At 39.0% G+C, this 20791-nt stretch overlaps 1 protein-coding gene and 2 long non-coding RNA genes across 4 annotated transcripts in view; 1 reads left to right on the top strand and 2 right to left on the bottom strand.

The window, feature by feature from the left end:
• The window catches only part of LOC136853094 (uncharacterized), a 188968-nt gene that overhangs the window by 108560 nt on the left and 59617 nt on the right, over window positions 1-20791 (top strand). The window lies entirely within an intron of this gene.
• The window catches only part of LOC136853092 (uncharacterized), a 40580-nt gene that overhangs the window by 10139 nt on the left and 9650 nt on the right, over window positions 1-20791 (bottom strand). The gene's annotated exons all lie outside the window — the stretch shown is intronic.
• Window positions 1061-10501, bottom strand: LOC136853091 (uncharacterized). The gene is made up of 3 exons (XR_010857333.1): window positions 10237-10501; window positions 9750-9842; window positions 1061-4079 (listed from the first exon to the last, which is right to left on the bottom strand). It is a non-coding gene; the product is annotated as an uncharacterized lncRNA (long non-coding RNA).

The raw sequence follows: 20791 nt of genomic DNA, 5'->3' as shown, positions 1-20791 counted from the left end.
TGCTTTCTGCCTCTTTATATTCTCCTGTAATAAATCATGATCTTGCTTAGAAACCGCTGGACCAATTTTGGCCAAACTGTTCGTGTGAACTGGTATGAATTGCTTAATATCTCATTTGCATAAATTTCAATGTACTTTTGCTGTTTAATTGTTATTGATTATTAAGGGATTTGAATATTATATTATTATTATTACTATCTCTCTCTCTCTCTCTATTTCTCTGTAATGTTTCTCTCTCTTCAGAATATCTCTCAGATTTCCTGAATGTTTCGTCTTCAGAATATGAGAGAGAGAGAGAGAGAGAGAGAGAGAGAGAGAGAGAGAGTTATACGTATAAGAAATCTACTGGCCACTCTCACAAGAGTTGTGTAAATGCAGCATTCACATGAAGTGAAATGTTAAGATCTCGATTCCCCCGTCCTTTTTGGGATCTGTTTTCCTCTGGTGACTTTGATATCCGAATTTGGGGATGAAATGACCAACCGCTCCTTCCTTCCAAGCCGTTAATGGAGCTAGGGTTGGTAGGGACTAGGGAGAGCTGCTCAGTGCTATGCCGCCACTACAAAGGTGGATCAGAAATACAGCACTTATATGTATACTCGTATATATATATATATATATATATATATATATATATATATATATATATATATATATATATATATATATATATATATATATATATATATATATATATATATATATATATATATATATATATATATATATATATATATATATATATATATATATATGTGTGTGTTATGCTTAATGTGGATAATTGCCTAATGTGAACATTAAGTAAGCAATTTGCACAGTGTTTACAAACTGTCGACATTAGGAAAAAAAATGCCTGATGTTCACATTATGCAGCTCAATTTTGCCTGATGTGAATAAGACTGCTTAAACATTGCCTAATGTTCACATTGTGCATATTGTTGAAGATTATGTCAACATATATTACATATTAAGGTCGATTTAGAGACAGTTTTAGAAATTGCAATTCATTAGAATAAACAAACAAAATCAATAAAAGATCAATAAAAGTTCGAGTCGAGTCCAGTCAAATTTAATGTTTGCATGCTCTGCCAGGGTGACAGCTCGAGTTGCATTTAAGTCTCTTTCTTACGCAGCTGCGTCGTCCTGATATACATTGACTTGTACATTGACACTTAGTGTATCCTTGTCCACCAGTGGCCCTTGCTGTTGCTGTTCTAATTGATAGGCAGACTTCAGGAACCTCTTCCGCTTTTATCGGGGGCTGTTCGATTGCACTTAGGTCAGCAGCTGTAAATTTTGGTCCTAGAATTCCCTCCCGGCAACATACAGTATATAGCCCATCTTCTTCCTTCAGGACAACCACAAACGTATATCTGGGATCTGTTGGACCACGATCCACATCCGGGACCCTCAGCGTAGCACACCGACCAATGGACAATGGCCCCAAGCAGGTGTTTGCCTCGTCTTGTCATCCGTGCTGCTGCTGCATTAGATTGTCTTTGTTCAGCCAAAGCAGGGATCTTTTGGAAAGTTGGAACTGCTGCTTCTGCCTGTGCCTGTGCCCCTGCTTCTGCCTCGCTTACCTTGTCCACAACGACTCTTAATGATAGGAACCCAAAGCTTGGAACAACACTCTTTGAATTAACACTTCAGCGACCATGGTTCTGTTATGCGGTGCAGTTTTTCTTTGTATTGCGTTGCACCACATATGAATGACTCCGTCTCTGTCTGTTGACTTTCACTTGATAGTAACGCAGGGGACTCGGTAAGTTAGGTTGAAATTGTCTATTGATACTTTCTAGTTTTCAGGAGGGGGTAAGAATTCACCGGGCACGGTTTTTCATAAGTTTTATTCTAACACTAACTATTTCACACGGCCAGCCACACTGGACTTAGAAATTTCTTGATGTTAAGAGAGGAGCGAGTGACACAATCCTACCCAATTTGGTTTTCAAGTAACTCTCGCTAAAAATTGATCAGAATGAACTCTGGACCTATGGTGAACAAAACTCCGCCTCCTTGAGGACGTCTACTTTACTCTTAATGGTTCAATCTTAACTCCCACTTTTGGCAAGGACAAATCAGGTCAATTTTGCTGACCTTTTCACTTCTTAGTCTATCCTCTAACTCCTCCTTCCTTTCCCACATCTTGGAGGTTTGTTATGGTTACACTTCAATTTACTTGGTATCATGGCTCATCACTTTAAATTATAAACATCGTCTCTCTCTCTCTCTCTCTTTCTCTCTCTCTCTTTCATAATCCCGATCAGTGAATCTCATACTTATTCACTGCATAACATCACTCGGTCACCTACCTGCATTGACTACAATGCAAGTAGATAACCATCTCAACTTGACTATAGTCAATTACTTCAATTTTAATAATTTCTGTCAACAAGTAATAAATGCAAACAAGACTTAAGTATGAATTTATATATCAAATACCCAAACTAAATGCAGAAAATTATGGCAAAGTAAATATATCAAATGCCTATTACTCTCTGGTTATCAATCATAAAATGTTCAAGTGCAAGTCAATGGTAAACGCTATCACTCTCTAGGAAGGATTCTGTCCATCATGTCCTTGATTATGGTAAGCTTATTCAGTATCAATTTCCTGACAATTATAAAAGAAATAAAAGCAAACAGTACCAAAAGAATGACATTTATGAATGACATAATAGGAGAAATCTCGGTCTTATATGTATGAAAGAAAGTATGAACCTCTTCTAGCTTTGTGAATGTCTCCAATTCCAGTTCTGAAAGTTGAAATTCGTTAATAACTGCAAACTGATGTACACTTTTACTGAAATTCAAACTGTATGTCGTGAAGACTGTAGGTTTGTAACACAAATTATGTAAAATGACCAGTTCACAAGCAGATGAAAATGAGTGTACGTTAATGAAAACTACTTCTGTTTTGTTTGACTTACAGTCAATCTTAGCATTCAATCTGTTTGCTGAGAACACAAAAATTTCATCATCAATGATTTGAGCCTTGAAAGTTTCTGTAAACGGTATATATTTACAATGGTTCTTACCATTCTTGTTGTTTACAAGATCATCTAGGCAATGAAGAGCATTCAAGGGTTCATAGAAATTCACAATGTTACAAACATATACACCATCATTAAGCATGACACATTCCCTGAATTTATGTTCGGGAATTTCAGTCACTAGGAACGAATCATGCTGCAAGGCAAAGTGTCGAACTGTTCCTTCTAGTACAATGGACTTATTATCTACTACCATTGGGAATGGATAGACTGACATCAATGAGTTGACGTCTGGATTGTTGAAAGGGATCACTAGTATGATTTGATTGGCTACCACTTTCACTGTGATCAGGCCATAATAGTCCACTATATTTTCTACTAGTGGCTTCAAGTGATTGTTCACAACACATTTCTGAATAATGGCTTCAATTTCACTAGGGGTTATCAGAAAAGGCGACAGCAGGTTTTTTACCTGCCATCATGATTGCATTGAGTAATTCCTTGTATTCCAGAAGGAAATTACTTGTTTCTATGAGCAGTTGCTCCATCATTTCTGTTTGATGGATTCTAGCAATTTCTGATGAAACATTACGGAGGGCACTATTCACAAATTCTTTCAGCACTGTGATCATTTTCTGATTTTGATTGACATTTCCTATTACTTTATTATAGACAGTGCCCTGCTCAGAAGCCCAATTTTCAAGTTGAGCCACTCTTTCCTTTAGCCTTTCAACATTACCATCGGTCGCCACTCCAAAGAGATTGTGTAAAGCGACACCTATAAAGGGTATGAGTGATCGCTTTACTACTTTCCTTGGCATAACACTATCGATGTCCCTCTGCAACTTGGAGAGCATGTCGTACAAATTTCTATCTTGGACACTTTGTAATCCTGCCTGTATCTGATTGCTCAGCTGGACTAACTGCTCTCTCTGATCGATAATGGAGTCCGTCTGGATCTTAACAATGGCTAGGTCCTGTATCATCTTTACCTTGCCATGCTCCTTGATGATGGCTCCCTTCCTTAGTTGTACGAGTGAGTTCACAATTTGACTCACTGCCAACCACCATACAATCCATTTGCTGAAATAATGTTATTAAGCAGTAAAAATCTTATCGACTACATTTGTTTACCATTGCACTTGCCATTACCTTCTTCTCAAATTATACCTTGGGGTCATTGAAGATTCTATTTTATTATCTATCTTATCTTTATTGGACAAATCCTTTAACTGGGTAGACGACCAAGGTTCTGAATGAACTACTTTAATGTGGTTCCAATGTACAATGGATTCTTTCAAGGTAATTTCATGCATTAACTTGAATTTATTCAACTTCAAAACTTCTAAAACTCTATATGGACCTCGAAATTTTGGTGATACTTTAATATTAGGTCCTTCAAGAACATGATTGAGTACATAAACTTGTTGTCCTACCTTTAACGAGGGTATGGTGGATCTGTTATTGTAATACTTACAAGATTTTTTATGTAACTCCTTTAATCTAGCCCTGGTGACTTTAACGGTCTCGTACGTACGTCTTGTCTTCCAAGCAATATAGTCCTCGTAGTTGTACGTACGTCTGGGTGGTGCGGCATCATCCAAAAGTGAATTTGGCATTCTCTTTTGGTAGCCATACAATAGGAAATGAGGAGTTTCTCCTATTGATTCATTTACTGTGTTGTTTAGAGTAAATTGTATGTCTTCGAGAGTCAAGTCCCAGTCTTCAGTGCTAGGGGTTACCAATGTTTTCAGAACATCCTTTATCTTGCGATTTGTTCTTTCTACTGCTCCATTTGAGCTTGGCTTATATGCTGTTATTTGACATTTCTGTATTTCATAAAAGTCACACAAATTCGTTAGAATGTCACTAGTAAATTCAGCAGCATTGTCTGAGAGCAAAACTTGAGGACATGAATGTCTGGTTATAATTCTAGACTTAAAGGCTTCTGCCACCGTTGATGCTTCTCTGTTTCTAGTTGGAACAATTTCTACGTATCTGGTCAAATAGTCAATGAAAACTAAAATCTGTTTATTTCCTCTGATGGTGTTCGGGAATGGACCTAAGAAATCCATTGTGACTACTTGAAAAGGATTTAATTCTGAAGGATACATTTCCAGAGGAGCCTTAACGTTGACATTCCCCTATGTATATTACATAGGGTACAATTCTGAACAAATCGAGTAGCATCTTCACTACATCGAGGCCAAAAATAGTTTCTAGTGATTGTTCTACATGTTTTCTTAATTCCAGGATGTCCTGATAACTTGTATGAATGGGTTAGTTCTAAAACGTCTTGTATTAGTGTATTAGGAATGTACAAACGTGAACAAGCATTTGGTTCGTCTGAAGTCTTGTACAATAACCCATCTATCAATTGAAACTCTGAATTTTTCTCACCTTGCAAGAGGTTACCTATTACTTCCCTTATTCTAGAATCCTTTTGTTGTTCCTGACGAACTTTGTCTAAATCTAAGTCTGTGATTTGACAACTGAAGGCGAAATTACGAGTGGTAATTTGTTTCTCGTTCTCTTCTTGTGATCTAGATAAGGCGTCAGCTAATGTGTTATATCTACCAGGTATGTATCTAAACTCTGGGGCAAATTCTAATACGCTAACGAACCATCTATTGAACTTCATATTATTGGTAAAAGCCCTTTTCTTGAAAAGATCACAAATGGGTTTATGATCTGTAAGAACATTAATTTTATGTCCTAGCAAAATGTGTCTAAATTTCTGTAATCCCCAGACTAATGCCAAACATTCCCTTTCTGTTGTACTGTAATTTCTTTCAGCTGCATTCAAAACTCTACTGGCATAGTATACAGTCCTCATCCTTGTTTTATCCTTTTGCATCAAGACGGCACCTAGTCCTGTACTTGAAGCATCACAGGCTAAGTAGAATTCCTTCTCGAAGTCTGGATAAACTAGGATAGGATCTGTTATCAACATATCCTTTAGTGTTTTGAACGCTGCTTCCTGTTCATCTTTCCACTCATAGCTAGCATCTTTCCTAGTTAACTCAGTTAATGGTTTTGCTATGGTAGCAAATCCCTTTATGAAAGGTCGATAATATCCTACCATACCTAGGAATCTTCTTAGTGCCTTCAAATTTCTTGGGGCTGGATAGTCCACAATAGCCTTAATCTTTCCTTCTTGCATTTTCAAACCATGTTCACTGATAACATGTCCTAGATATTCTAGAGATTTCTTCAGAAACTGACATTTCTTAATTTTTACCTTTAAACCGGCCTTTCTGAGCCTATCTAATACTAATTCTATTGTCTTGAAATGACTCTCTACATCCTTACTAGCAATTATTACATCATCAAGATAAACCGATACGTCTTCAACATCTCCCAAGATTTGCAGCATTAAACGTACAAACGTTAAAGGAGCTGAAGTAAGACCAAACGGCATTACCTCAAATTGCAAATGTTCTTTGTGAGTACTGAATGCCGTGAGATGCTTGGATTCTTCATCGAGAGGAACTTGCCAATATCCACTCAGTAAATCGAGGCTAGAAAAACCTTGGCACCTCCTAATTGAGCTAACATGTCATTAATGACTGGCATTGGCATTCGATCAGGGACGGTGTGGGAATTCAATTTACGGTAATCAATTACCATCCTCCATGTACCGTCTTTCTTTGGAACTAGCAGTAAAGGTGAATTATAAGGTGACTTAGAAGGAATTACGACTCCATCTTCCTTCATCTCTTCAACCATCTCGTCTACAATGGGTCTTTGACTTATTGGAAGTTTGTAGTTAGGTATATAAAAAGGTCTAGCACCATCTTCTATGACTATTTTGTGCTGCAGGACATGTGTCCTTCCTAACTTATCTCCTGTTACTGCTACAACACTCCTATATTTCTCTAATATCTGTATTAACCTGTCCCTACAATGAGGAAAATCTGTATTATTTACTTCCCCTTCTAATTTAACTCTTGTGTCAGCTACAGAGACAAATGCTTTTTCACTTAGGGTTAGTAGAGGGTTAGTAATCACAATTCCCTTACAGAATTCTATGCCGGCATGCAATTCTAGTCTCTTGTCAGAATAATTATACACATAAGTCGTACAATTTCCACCATTAAGTCTTACTAGGGAATTGTCCATTTTCACAAAGTCTGGTAAGTCTTCATTAACTAATAACACATCTGTATCACCTAGGTTTTTATCTGTTACAATTCTAAGACAAACCTTTGTCAGACCTTGTGGATGCAGTATAACGCTATTGTTTAATTTGAGTTTTACAAGATTATCATCGGCAGTACTAACTAAGCAGATCTCTTCTGCATTCTGTGCATCGGCAGTGTAACAGACATCAGTATCATCTGAACTTTCATCTTGTGGTATCACAGAACCTATCTCTGTCATTTTTAGGTTGCCTAACAGCAACACCTCATTGAGATACTTCTCTTCCGTATCTTCTCTTATTATTAAGTGACTACAATCTATTAGCGTGTCAGGATCGTCAGGTTGGGAAAAAGAACTAAGTTCTTCGGAGGTATCTACTTGTCGTGCACTTGAGTTATCAGGTTCATACCTGCTATCTGAGAATTCCTCCTGAGTGGCTTCTAGGCTTTTAAAAGTAGTTTGTCTATCTTCTCCTATTTCTTCTATCATTGAATTTCTACTCACTGTCCTACCCGGGTTAGCATTAAATTCTATTTCTATCTGTTGGATGTCTACTTCTTCAGATGAGGCTGTCTCAGGTAAAGTGATCAAGTTTATCTGAAACTGTTCCTCTTCTTCAAGAGAGCAAACATTTCCTCTATCAATTTCCTTGATAGTTACTCTTCCATTGCTACAATCTAGTGTAATTCCACATCTTTTCATAGCCTGGAAGGAAAATAGAGCTTGAGCTGGAAAATATTTCTCTTCCAACACCACAAACTCTTCCCTGTATTTCTTATTTAGAATTTCTATCTCTAAATTGACATTGCCTATAGCCCTTATTTGCTTTCCAGCGATCCCCTTTATGGTCCTATAGGATTCTCTCATTTGGGAAAGCTCACAACCTATATGTTTTGTTAAAGTGCCTTTATCTATGATACTTACAGTACTGCCTGTATCCAACAATATGGAACTCAGTACACCTTCTAAGTGTACTTGTATGATAGGCAACTCTTCCTGACACGTATTAAAATTCTTTACAGAAAACACTATTTCATTACTTCGAGTAATGTCTGTTGGGGACACATCCTTATTCACTGTCACTATTTCTCTCTGTAAGGATGGACCTTTCTGCTGCACCCTCTGTGATTGTCACTGAGAATCCCCTGATTTGGGTTACTGGGGAGGTATTTTGGATTATTAGGCTGAGTACTTTGGTTATTTTGAGACCCTGAGAATTTCCCTGTTTGTTGTACCAACAGTTTTGGATCAAATGTCCTGTCTTATTGCAATTCGAACACCATTTGTTTCTTCTACAATTCTGTGTTGTATGGTTGTTATAACCACAATTTCCACAACTTTGTCTCTGCCTATTGAACTGTGGCCTATTATTCCCTGAATTTTGGCCTTGACTAGCTCCCCTCTGTCCAGGAGTCCTGTTATTTCCACTGTTATTTCCATTAGTTCCAGTGGTATTCCCATTGTTACCTCTATTTGGCGGCCTACCTTGATTGTTTCTATTTGATTGATTAAATCTCCTATTGTTGTTCCCACCATTTCTATCAAACGAATTTCTATTTCCCTGATACCTAGACCTAGCTTGCCCTGATTGGTTTCTATTGGACTGATTGCTATTATTTCTTGGGTTTCCACTAGCTACGGTTCCCGTAAAATCTGCACTACTACTTGATGAATTCTGTTTTACTTTCCTTTCTATGTACATCAAGGTTTGTACAATTCCATCATTTGGCTTCCTATCACAGTACTTCTTTAAGGCTACTCTTTCTTCCTTACCCAAAGCATCGTAGATTGGTCCTAAGGACATATATCTAAGTACCTTGGATATACTAGCTAAATCTGTTTCATCATCATCAAATTCATCCTTCCTTCCAACAACAATTCCTACAGCTTTCATATCTGTCGTCACTCTATCTATAGCTTCTTCTACTCTAGTGGCTAAAACTAAGTGATTACCCTCATATTTCTGATGATGGAAAGTTCCTATGTTATACCATGGATCTTTCTGTGCTTCTGGTTGCCAAAATTGTAAGCACTGTTTCTTGAATTCGTTAAACAGAGTAATATTCCTAAAAAGTACTGAATGAAGAACTGTATGTGCATCACCATGTTCCATACTAACATACAAGAGTGCTTCATCTATTTTCTTTCTCTCATCTGTGATACCAGCAGCTGAAATTCTGCTTTCTGTGTCTGCTATCCATCGATTTACACCATATTCTTCTAATCTACTTTTATCTACATTACTTGGGTCTACCGTTCCACAAAATCTAGTGGCTTGGGTTATTACGGTGGCTTGCGCCATGTTGGGATTTCTAGGTACAATGGAAGTTATTGGGTTAGTGGTTACAACTGAAGGGTTAGGCGCACTCGTAAACTAAGTGGGGACCTTGACTACGAGAACGTCTGGGTCTAATATTACTAGGATCAATTGGTCTAGAAAGTCGTTCAGGTACAGGTCTTAGGTTATATGGAGTCTGGTCTTCGCTTCTTGTCTGTTGCAGTCGGGAGATAACTTCGTCCAAAGTGTTATTCATATTAATTCATAAAATATTCAATGATTCCAAGAATGAAAAATTGAAAAAAAAATTAATTTGAGAATCAGGTACTTACTTCAATTGCATGTTTGCTGAGTTGACTGTATCCCTCTATACAAAAAAATTCAAATTTTTCCTAACTCATTCCTTCATAGGACTCTCTCACAATCTGAAAAAGTCTGATATTAGTATTTATGTACACAATTGTTTGGGTTCCACTGCAAAATGCTGCGCCAAGTGTTTAACAATAAAATTTATTATGATAGAATTATTTAAACAGAATTGTCTCTATCACCAGGTGAACGAAAATTTCTATTTCGTAAAAAAAAATTACTAAACATGAAAGAAAAAATTATTTCCTTCGTACAACAATAAGGAAATATTATTCAGAATATTATTCAAAAGAAAAATAATTTACTTAAATTATTTATGTTAAAAAAATCATTTGCGCACTGCAGGGAAAAATAATTATATAAAAATTTCACGCACACAAAAAAAAATTTAATTCACAGAGAAAAAAAAATTCTCTTGATAATTCCCCGATACTAGGAATGAATGTTTACTATTCAATTAGCTTCGTGTCGCCTTGCACTTGAAGATCGCGCTGATTGCACTTGAGCGCAATTTGTCGTTAGCATCCAGCGATAATTCGGCACAGCTCGGCCGACTTGCAGTCCGTACTTGCTGAATTTGGCGAAGAAAAAATTTGGAATCCTTCCAAATTGTTGATTGAAGGCGTCACTTCCCTTTCGAGAGTCGGTTATCAACGCGTTGACTTCTAAACTTTATCGCCGTTCCGAATTCTTCACTCTCTTTCGTCGCCGTCTTCCGCTCATCATTCGTCCGCCGTCGTCGTCACTGCTCTGCTACCGCTACTTTTCGCTAAGTCTCCTTTTAGCGACCAAAAATTTTGGGAATTTCGTGTATTTAAGTCCGTAGACGATAGAAAAGTTCACTGAACTGACGTAGATATTAGCGACTTTCATACGTCCGCCAACACAGTTTGTTTTGGTCTTCTCCGCTTCTGCGATCGGCGTAGTATAGGGCGAGTTGCTGATTCTTTCTTTCGTAAATTTCGTTTTCTTATAAAAATCACCGCTGTTCTATGCCGTGATTATTACTATTATTCTTATTATGTTCATATATAATTATTAAACTGAATTTCTGGTTGATCTTATGCGAATGTTCGGAAGTTTCAAACTAGGCAGAGATTTACCGCTGTCAATTTTTCATTCCGATCGACGCAAAAAGATTCACTGCTTCTTGGAATATTTCGTTCTGCTTCGTTTCCCTTCTGCTACAGTGTTGATGTTGTATTGGTGTTTCTAGTGCTGAAGACCGTCTTGAGATTATTTGCGCTGTTAAATTGAGAGTTAGTTTTAGCGCCGTCACTGCTCACTCTCTGTAAATTTCTCTAGGGCCGTGAACTTTAATGTTTTTCAAATGTGCGCTGGGCGAAATCCTCCGAAACTGCCACCAAATTATTTTGTTATGCGGTGCAGTTTTTCTTTGTATTGCGTTGCACCACATATGAATGACTCCGTCTCTGTCTGTTGACTTTCACTTGATAGTAACGCAGGGGACTCGGTAAGTTAGGTTGAAATTGTCTATTGATACTTTCTAGTTTTCAGGAGGGGGTAAGAATTCACCGGGCACGGTTTTTCATAAGTTTTATTCTAACACTAACTATTTTTACACGGCCAGCCACACTGGACACGGCCAGCCACACTGGACTTAGAAATTTCTTGATGTTAAGAGAGGAGCGAGTGACACAATCCTACCCAATTTGGTTTTCAAGTAACTCTGGCTAAAAATTGATCAGAATGAACTCTGGACCTATGTTGAATAAAACTCCGCCTCCTTGAGGACGTCTACTTTACTCTTAATGGTTCAATCTTAACTCCCACTTTTGGCAAGGACAAATCAGGTCAATTTTGCTGACCTTTTTACTTCATTAGTCTATCCTCTAACTCCTCCTTCCTTTCCCACATCTTGGAGGTTTGTTATGGTTACACTTCAATTTACTTGGTATCATGGCTCATCACTTTAAACACGTCTCTCAAATTTTCTCTCTCTCTCTCTCTCTTTTTCATAATCCCGATCAGTGAATCTCATACTTATTCACTGCATTATTGTCCGCGAAATGTAAACAGTTTTGACATATTCTGCAACTTCTGAATAAAAAGGCAAACAGTGATTTTTTCCAATGAGATACGCACTGAATAATTGTAAAACTAAATTATTTTATTTCTCAAAAGATAGAGCAGGAGAACGTTTTTCATGACAGTTTATATGAACGTTTCAAGACTAAGCCATCTTCTGTCTCATAAAGTGTTTTCTGAGAGCTGAATGGTGCATCATGAATTTCATTTTCTAAAATATGATTTCCATCAAAGGAGAATCGAGGGACCTCATTGTTTTATTTACATCTTTCTGTCCAAGCCAATTATTCCTGATAAATTTCAACAAAAGTACTGATACGCCAAAAAAGGGGTGTGTTACTCTGAAATGGGTGGTAATGCACTATAGACGGTTGTGGAGGACTGACAAAAGAGGACATTGCTTTCCCATTGATAACATTGTTATCAGGGACTTAGGCCCCTCCTTTGCTTTCAAGAAGAACTTGATGCATAGGATGCTGAAGGCTGGTACATGGCTTCGCCAAACGACCCTCACATCCTTCTGTCTGCAGGACGTTGCCCATACGTCCTTGGACACTTTTTCCTTGGGTCTGGGGTGGCTGCTCATTTTGCAGAGTTGCTCGTCCCTGGCACTTTCGGGCCGGTTTTATAATTCCCCTTACAATTGGGAATAACACACCAATAGTGTATTTCGATAGCACACACAGAACTGGTCTTTCAGTATACATTAAAGCCGAATTCACGATTAGATAACACAAATATAGCTCAAAATACACAGCGATGTGACCTCTATTGGCCGACCTTAACGTGCACTAACCCTACCCATAGAGCAAACACCTCAATATCTACCAAGACCTACATAGTGCAGCAGATTGCTGTAAAAATCGTTCAGATAGTGAAACAAGCATGAAATTTGGCACAAACATTCCTAAGACTACGCTCTCTTAGAAAGGGCGCTGGCCACCTGAAAATCCAAGATGGCGGCTATTTTTCAAAATGGCCGCCATCTATGTTGAGATTCACTGGTTTGGGAGCATCTATTGGATGGAATATGCCAGTTTTTTTTTTTTAAACCTCGACTTTTTAGGTTATAAAAATGTTCCATACCACACATTTTATTGAAAACCCTTACTAAATGAATTGTAACCAAGATGGCGGACAAAATGGTTGCCATAAAAGTTTTTTTTATCCACAGCGCTAGCAGAACAGAGACCAACTGTTTTTATTTAATGGTATATTCATGTGATCAGACAGTTTAACTAATATGCTATTTTCAACTGAAATAGTAATGGTATGGTCACATACAACATTGTGTCTAAGACTGTAACCATAAAAAGAAAAGAAGAGAAATACGGACTAAACAACCAATCTATGTATAGGTCTCTCAACCTACACCTTTTGAAAAATTGAGGATAAGAAGGTAGGCATAGCATGACACGTTGGATGCTCAAGCTAGATTATCTACTGAAGAGAGGGCAATATTTATCTAGACTTCACATTTGCAAGTGCACAGAGCTGTGCAGGGAAGACCAAGCTTGTAGCACTTGCACCTTTCCCGACAGCCTGCTTTGCATCCACATTTGGTAAGCTGTTGGCAACTCTTGGCTAAGGGCGAGTTGGTTGTCCAGAGGACTTGCCATGCTTCACCAGACTTTTGCCATCCCCACTCAGCAGGGTTCTCTGGCTGTGGCTGACACTGGGTGGCCTGCCCCCACACACAACCAGCCTGGTGACGCAGCACGCTTGGTGTGTTGGAGGAGAGCTCCCTGGTTGGTGGAATGGCCTCATATGCCCTTTGTTTTCTGGCAAACATATCAAGTCTAGCCTCATCCACAGTGCCAGCAGTGCTGGATCTTTCATACATAAGTATGACAAACCTCTCCAGGACCTTCAGGTCACTCTCTTCCACTCTGAGAGGGTAGTGACTCAGTTTGGAGAACACAGTGGAGGCCTCTGAAAGATGTTCCATGTCTGCCAGGCGGTCTTCTTGCCCTTGCTCCGGAAGGCTGACACTGTATCACAGCCTGTGAACGCATGGAAGAAGAGCATGCCATTCACCTTCTCCTGGCCCAGAGAGTTGCACAGGTCATGCACAGCAATCCAGCGCAGGCTCTGGCCTTGGCCAAATGCCACCCATAGCTTCTCTAGCCCTAGATTGTGGAGAGTGGAGAAAGCACTGACTGCAACGACAAGAACATCTGTGTCATTTGCTTTAACCGTGATGGTCTTGGCTCCATGTTCTGTGGCATATTTGGCATGGAGAAAGATGCGGGTGTCAGCTTCCTCATGAGAGCACTTTTCCAGTCCCTGAAGACTAGCCTCATGAGTGCTGAGGACAGCAGACCCTTTCGTGGCAATGACAACATTTGTGGCAGACATCTGGGCAACTTTGTCTGCCAGGAACTGGAACAACTCTGTCTTGTTGGCATCGTGTCTTAGGAAATTGCGCCAGTTGGATGGAATTGTGTTCTTGTCTGTCACCTTGCGCCTTCCTCCTTGACCACGTTGGAGCCTGGTCTCAGCTTTGAGGCTGGATGTATTGTATACATCAAATACAAGATGTGATGATGTGTACTTGCTGCTATAGGATTGTATCACAGGCAAGAAGTCGCAAAGTGCATAGCCCTCAAAGGTCTTTCCTTTCTTTGGTGGCAAGGAAGGATTCTGCAGTTCCAGATGAAGCAACTCCTGCCTCCACCAGAGCTCCTGTCCAACCACTGCCTTGAAGAAGAGTACCAAGAGATGTCATTGCTGCCATCTCAATGTGCAGACCACCAAACATTACCAGATACTTGTCTTCGCCATACTGATCAGGCCACTGCCACTGCACCTGCTTTGCTACGGCATAGATTGGCTGATCAGCTGTGATTATGGGTATCTGGCCAGGGTTCAGAAAATCAGTGACATCCTGCACTTTCTGCATCACGTGTTTGATCGTAGCAACAGAATGAGCCTGATCACGCAGGAGAGGAAGCAATGAAGTTATGGTTACTTCAAATTCTGGGCTTCTCTTCATTGAAGCGTGATGAGCTGACCACGTCAGATTCACTGCATCATCTATTTCCTGGGTGACTATGACCTTGTCTAGCCACTGATACTCCAGTGCAAGCTGTGGCCCCAAGATATCTGTGGGTGGCTTTGGTATTGCAGTGTTTGGTGGCACAGGGTTCTTTGTTTGAAAGGAAGCTGGTGAGATGTTTGTGAATGTGTCCGGCAATTCAGGCACCGACCTCACTTTCTCAGGTGCAAACTTTAGTTGCTGTCTTTCCTGTCCAGTGTTCTCCTTGGTGGGGTGCTGAAATATGGAGATGCTAGTTCCATGGAAGGAGGTAGTAGCAGTAGTTGCAGATGGGTTGTGGTCGATGTTGTCCATCACTGCAGTGGTGAACAACCCTTTTCGCAGTACTGGGGGACAGACCACACCCTCCTCCACATATTTGCTAACTGTGGCATCTCCTAACTGTGCAGAGACCTCCAGTACTCTGTCATAAGAGATACTGAGGCCATACTGATGTAGCATTTCAACCAGGTTTCTCTTCCTGGTTTTGGCATAGACTGAGAGTCCCATGTAGACTGGGAATGGTGTTTCTCTGTCTTTGGAGTGTCTATGAGTTGTTGCTCCCCTCTTTGTATCGGGAGTAGCAGTTGAACTGCATGAGCTGTGCAATGGCCTGGTCTGACTTTGATGCTCCAAATCGTAACTGTGACTTGATGTCAGCCCCATGCTCAACCATCCCTACAAACTGGAGCAGGAGAGGAGGCACAGAATTTCGTACACAAGCTTCAGAAAATGTGCCATCAAACCGTGACTGATGATCAAGTATAGACTTTCTGAGAATATTTGCTGCTTTAGCAATGATAACTGCCTCTGAAAGATCAGATGATTGAGCAAGTGCTTTTCCCACATCCTTTTGAAATGCAAGTAATACATCTCTGCCAGATTTATGAGCCTCAAGTTCTGGAATTTCTGCCAGAAGTTTGTCTTTGAGTCTCGTGGAATTTACACTTGGTGACTCTACACCTAATTGTTCCAGACGTTGTTGGTAGAGGTGGCAAATATCTGCCAGCCGAAATGTGACTGGATCATCTGAACAAAGGTTGTTTTCAACAATGTATGTCATCAGTTCTGACAGAACTAGTGGATACACATCTGATTCTGACTCAGTGCCTTTCTCAAGGCTCCTCAGGTAGGACCTTTTTCTGTTGTAGAGGGCACAAAGACAGGCATGGTGATACTTAAACTCCTGTGCAATGACATCCCCACCAGTCAACTTAGCAAGGAGCTTGCCATCACTAAGTATCTCTGCACATTCACGCAATTTCAAGTCAAGGCCCTTAGTACTAGCCTGTCTGAGATCAGATGCAGGTGCCACTTTCTCAGAAAATGCAAACTTCATTGTCATGACTGGTTCAGCGCAGTTTTGCACAACTAGTCTCAGTGTTGCTGGTCTGGTCATTGGATTGTCGCTTTCTTGCACGGTCCAGTGTTAGTGTTGTTAAACAACAAGCGACAGTTCATGGTATTTTGCTGCATTTTTCCTGAGAGTGGCCTCTATGCCATCACCTTCATCCAGCCTTGCTGGATCCATTATCAGTGGCATTTTCATTAATTTCACTGAACATGGGAATGTTCCTTGCCAGCATTGTGTACCCATCATGGTCTAGGACATGATGACTTGGAGGTGATGTCATGCTCACCTCTTTTGTCCTTCTGACAAAGACAACACAAACTCCAGTTTGTTTTTCTACTGCTCAATATTGGATTGGCATCACATTCTGCCATGATTTCACTTTTGATTAAGGCCGAGGGTTATCCTTTTACCACCTTAAACAAAGCACACATTCCTGTATGGGATTCAACTAGGTTCGGTCTCCCTACACCTAGCCCGATCATTCATCCAGTGCCATTTAAGTCCCGTGTGATCTGTACACCATCCGGGTAAGTACATGAACCATCATGTACAGCCCCCATACCCTTGGCTCGGCTCTCCCGCGCTGGCACATCCTGTCTATTCAGGTGCGGCTATCTAACTATAGCTGGTCTGGGGCTGTTAGAAAGCATTTGGGACACTAAACTAAACTATACTACAACTACTAGTCTAAGACTACAGGATTAGTAAAGCTGGATTAGCTGGCACTGAACCCCATGCTGAGTTACACAGCAGTGATGTCACCAGTGTGCCCTGGTTGTGTGCAGACATACACTCTTTTACATTTATTAATTTTCCTTCAAAATTGATGAGTTATTCGAAAGAGATGGCCTCATTAGGATCTAAAACCACAGAAACCAAGATCCATGCTTAAAACGATAATTGTTGAACGGGCATTATTTCTCATTATAATTATTGTTTCTACCTTTTCTTGGCAGCCATATAGCCCCCATATTTAAAGGTAAACTGTACTGGGAAGCTACAGAAACATAATATTCACAAGAAATAGTATGGAAGAGCTTTACCATATTGCTAGAAGCAAATACATGCCATTCTAGAAAAAATTAGCCAAAATCTGTCGATACTGGCCGCCATCTTGGAATTTGGCCGCCATATTAAATTTTTGCGTGGCCAGCGCCCTTTTCTGATAGAGGGAACTTTAAAGAGCACTTGTGCAAAATTTCATGCTTGTTTCACTATCTGAACGATTCTTATGAAATATGCAATTATCTGCTGCACTAACAGTGGTCTACGTCATCACCTCGTGACGTCAAATCCACCAGGCCTTCTTTCTCAGGCTCCAGGGTTGGCATGGATAGATACCCGAGGACCTACCCGCTTGCCAGCTCTGGCCGGGTTTTTTAATCTAAAAAGCCTGGGCGGGTTTTTTTTTTTTAAGTTTTTAGCTGTTTTCTGCTTCTATAATCCCTTATCATTGTTCTATTTTTGTAACTTTTAGTTTGATACATAATTTAAATTAGAACAGATATATTTACAACCCCCTTTTTTTTAAATTATGGAAGACATAATAGTAGTTTTCTAATTTAAAAAAAAAAAACCGGGCGGGTTTTTATCTTTTTTAGTGTTTTCTGCTTCTATAATACATTATTACGGTACTATTGTGTAAATTTTAGTGTGATACATAATGAAGAGTAGAACAGTATACCTAGAAATCCCTTTTTTTGATTTTGGAAGACCTAGTATAGTTCATTACAATTTACAGTACAGCAAGTCTCCAACTGCGAGATCAGTTTCTGAGACCTGTTGTAATTCAGATCTGTTCTTAAGTCAGATTTATGGTCAGACCAGGTATATAAGGTACTTGAGATTTAGCCTAGGCCTACTAAGAAAACTGAAGTCTCAACTTTTTGACTGCAGCAGGGCATTACTGTACTGTGCAGTTACAGTATACATTATGCACATATACATTATAAAATATCAGGAATAAAAGAAAATGCAGTATTTGTTATGATTTTATATTGAAAAGTAATGTAATTATGAAAAGTTAGCTACATTTAATACTTTAGGCCTAAAGACAAACAAACTTGGCATTGGTTTTGGGTAGTATACAACTTAAACTTTCATAGGCCTATTCAAGCAAAAATAGTAAAGATGCGTTTAAGCAAAGAGCTAGCACACTACAGTAATTCAACAGACCACCTCATTTTAAGTGATTTGGTAAAAAAAAACAAAAAGGTACCTATTGACAAAACAAAACAAGAAGTACAGTAGCTTACGTTTGCCTACTGATGTAAAGCAACCATAGTTTTTTAATTTTATGTACGACAGGTAAAATACAGTGAATTAGGCTTATACCGTTGTAGGGCCTGTAGGCACTTTACATTCCTACAGGTCAGTATACATTATTTCGCAACTACCAATCTGCTGGTTCTCCCTTGAGCATTCTGTTGCACTTCACCAGCTTTGCAGTCTTGTCATTGCGTAGTCTGTTTCTTAATTTAGTGTGAATTTGACCGGAAGTGTAAAAAATTCTTTCAACTGATGCTGAAGAAGCTGGCAGGGAACTTATTTCTTGCATAAACTTGCAACATTGCGGTGTAACCGGACCACTTATTTTTTCTGCTTTTGCTTCCATTATTTTCCCCCACTTGGATGGTGAGAAAGTTTCAGTTACTTTGGCTGCCAACATTGATTTGGGATAAGCTTCTTCATCTTCAATAAACAAAGCCATCAAAGTGCTACAAAATCTGCATTAATTGAGGATAGCCACGCAGTTGCCACATCTTGATCAATGGATAATTTTTTTCCTTTATATTTGGGATGAGCGGCTCATTGTTTAATAAAAGTTGCTGTCAGAAACTTGGGACTTCAGTTTCCCAAACTTTCCACAGTAGGCCTAAGCTAAAGAAGTCTTAATTACCATATATACCTGGTCCTGTTCTGACTTAACCCTTAAAATACGGGACTGCAACATTTGGTACAGGCTGGACTTGAAATCGGTCTCGGGAAAGGATCTTTTACTTAGTAGGAGACTTGGATGTCTGTTCAACTTATTTTTATATTTTCTCTTAATTTTTCAAGGATTATAAGTAGATAGATAGCTGAAATACAAATGAAACTGGGACCATAGAAATATTACTAGATTTAAATAGTAAAGGTAAAGAATCAATAAGGAAATAGAAAATATATATATGAAACTAGTAAATTGTACAAAAAAAACGCATTTTCCCCATAAAACCTGCATTTTCCCAAATAAAACCCGAGTTTTTTTTTCTTAAACCAGCCTCGGGTGAGTGTTTTTTTTTAAAACCCGGTGTTTTTCAACAACCCTGCGTCTCAGCTTTTAGTCCCATGTTCTATGAGTCACGTTGCAGACATACCAAGGAAGCTATTTTTTTGGAGTTTGTTTTTTGTTTATTTTTTTTTATTCCATTATGGGGGTTCACTCCTCCAATACCTTCTCAGTCAGATCATTAAGTTAGCCCCTCTAATGTGTTGAGGGTAAATGTAATTTCCTGTCGATGGAATAACACACACACACACACACACAATATATATATATATCTTCTTCTTCTTCTTCTTTTAACTTGCTTTTTTCCCATTTCTGTATGGGGTAAGCACGATGCCTTCTTTTGAAGGACTTTTGATTTGGCTTTGGGGTAGACCGTAGTCTCGATCGGCTGCCCTGCCTGACATCGCTTAGACCCCGGTAGCGTATGGTACATGTATCACACAATATATATATATACATACAGTATATATATATATATATATATATATATATATATATATATATATATATATATATATATATATATATATATATATATATATATATATATACATATAACTATGAAACCACACTAACTATGAAACGCATTGAGCAATTTCAACCAAACTTGGTATACATATGACTTACTGTCTAGAAATCAGCACTGTGGGCGTAAGACATCACTAGGACCGAATGGGGTGGGATGGCTTTCCTGAAACTGGGCTGGTTCTTCTCAATAGATTTAGCAACTTTACGAATTTATACCTAATAATATAAATTATAATGTATGTGTATATATATATATATATATATATATATATATATATATATATATATATATATATATATATATATATATATATATATTATACATATGACTTACTATCTGGAAAAGAATACAAGGGGGGGGGTAAGACGTCAATGACACCAAAGGGGGTGGGGGTTGGGAAGGGGGTGACAGCGAGAGAGAAATGAGAGGGAGCGGAAGTGAGAGAGAGAGTAGAGGGGGTGTTTGGGAGAAGAAAGAGGAAAGAGACAAGGAGGGTTGGAGAGAGAAAGAGAGGGAGAAACTGAGAGAAAGGAAGAGTGAGAGGGACAGGAAATGAGCTACAGAGTAGAGGGGGTGTTAGGGAGAAGAAATGGTGAAGACTGTCTCCTATATACGATTAATAAAAAGCAAAATTTAAGTGGCAACACGTAAGTGTGGCGATAGTGCTCTACGTTCCTTTTTCTCTTTATGACTAATTCCAGTTATTTCTGAATATTTTAGGTAAGCTTGTGGGGTAACGTCATTAGATTCCTTTTACACCAGGTA

This window comes from Macrobrachium rosenbergii, chromosome 26 (assembly GCF_040412425.1).
Source record: "Macrobrachium rosenbergii isolate ZJJX-2024 chromosome 26, ASM4041242v1, whole genome shotgun sequence".
NCBI lineage: Eukaryota > Metazoa > Arthropoda > Malacostraca > Decapoda > Palaemonidae > Macrobrachium > Macrobrachium rosenbergii.
The sequence above is the reverse complement of the archived record's forward strand: the minus strand, read 5'-3'. Positions and strand labels throughout refer to the sequence as shown.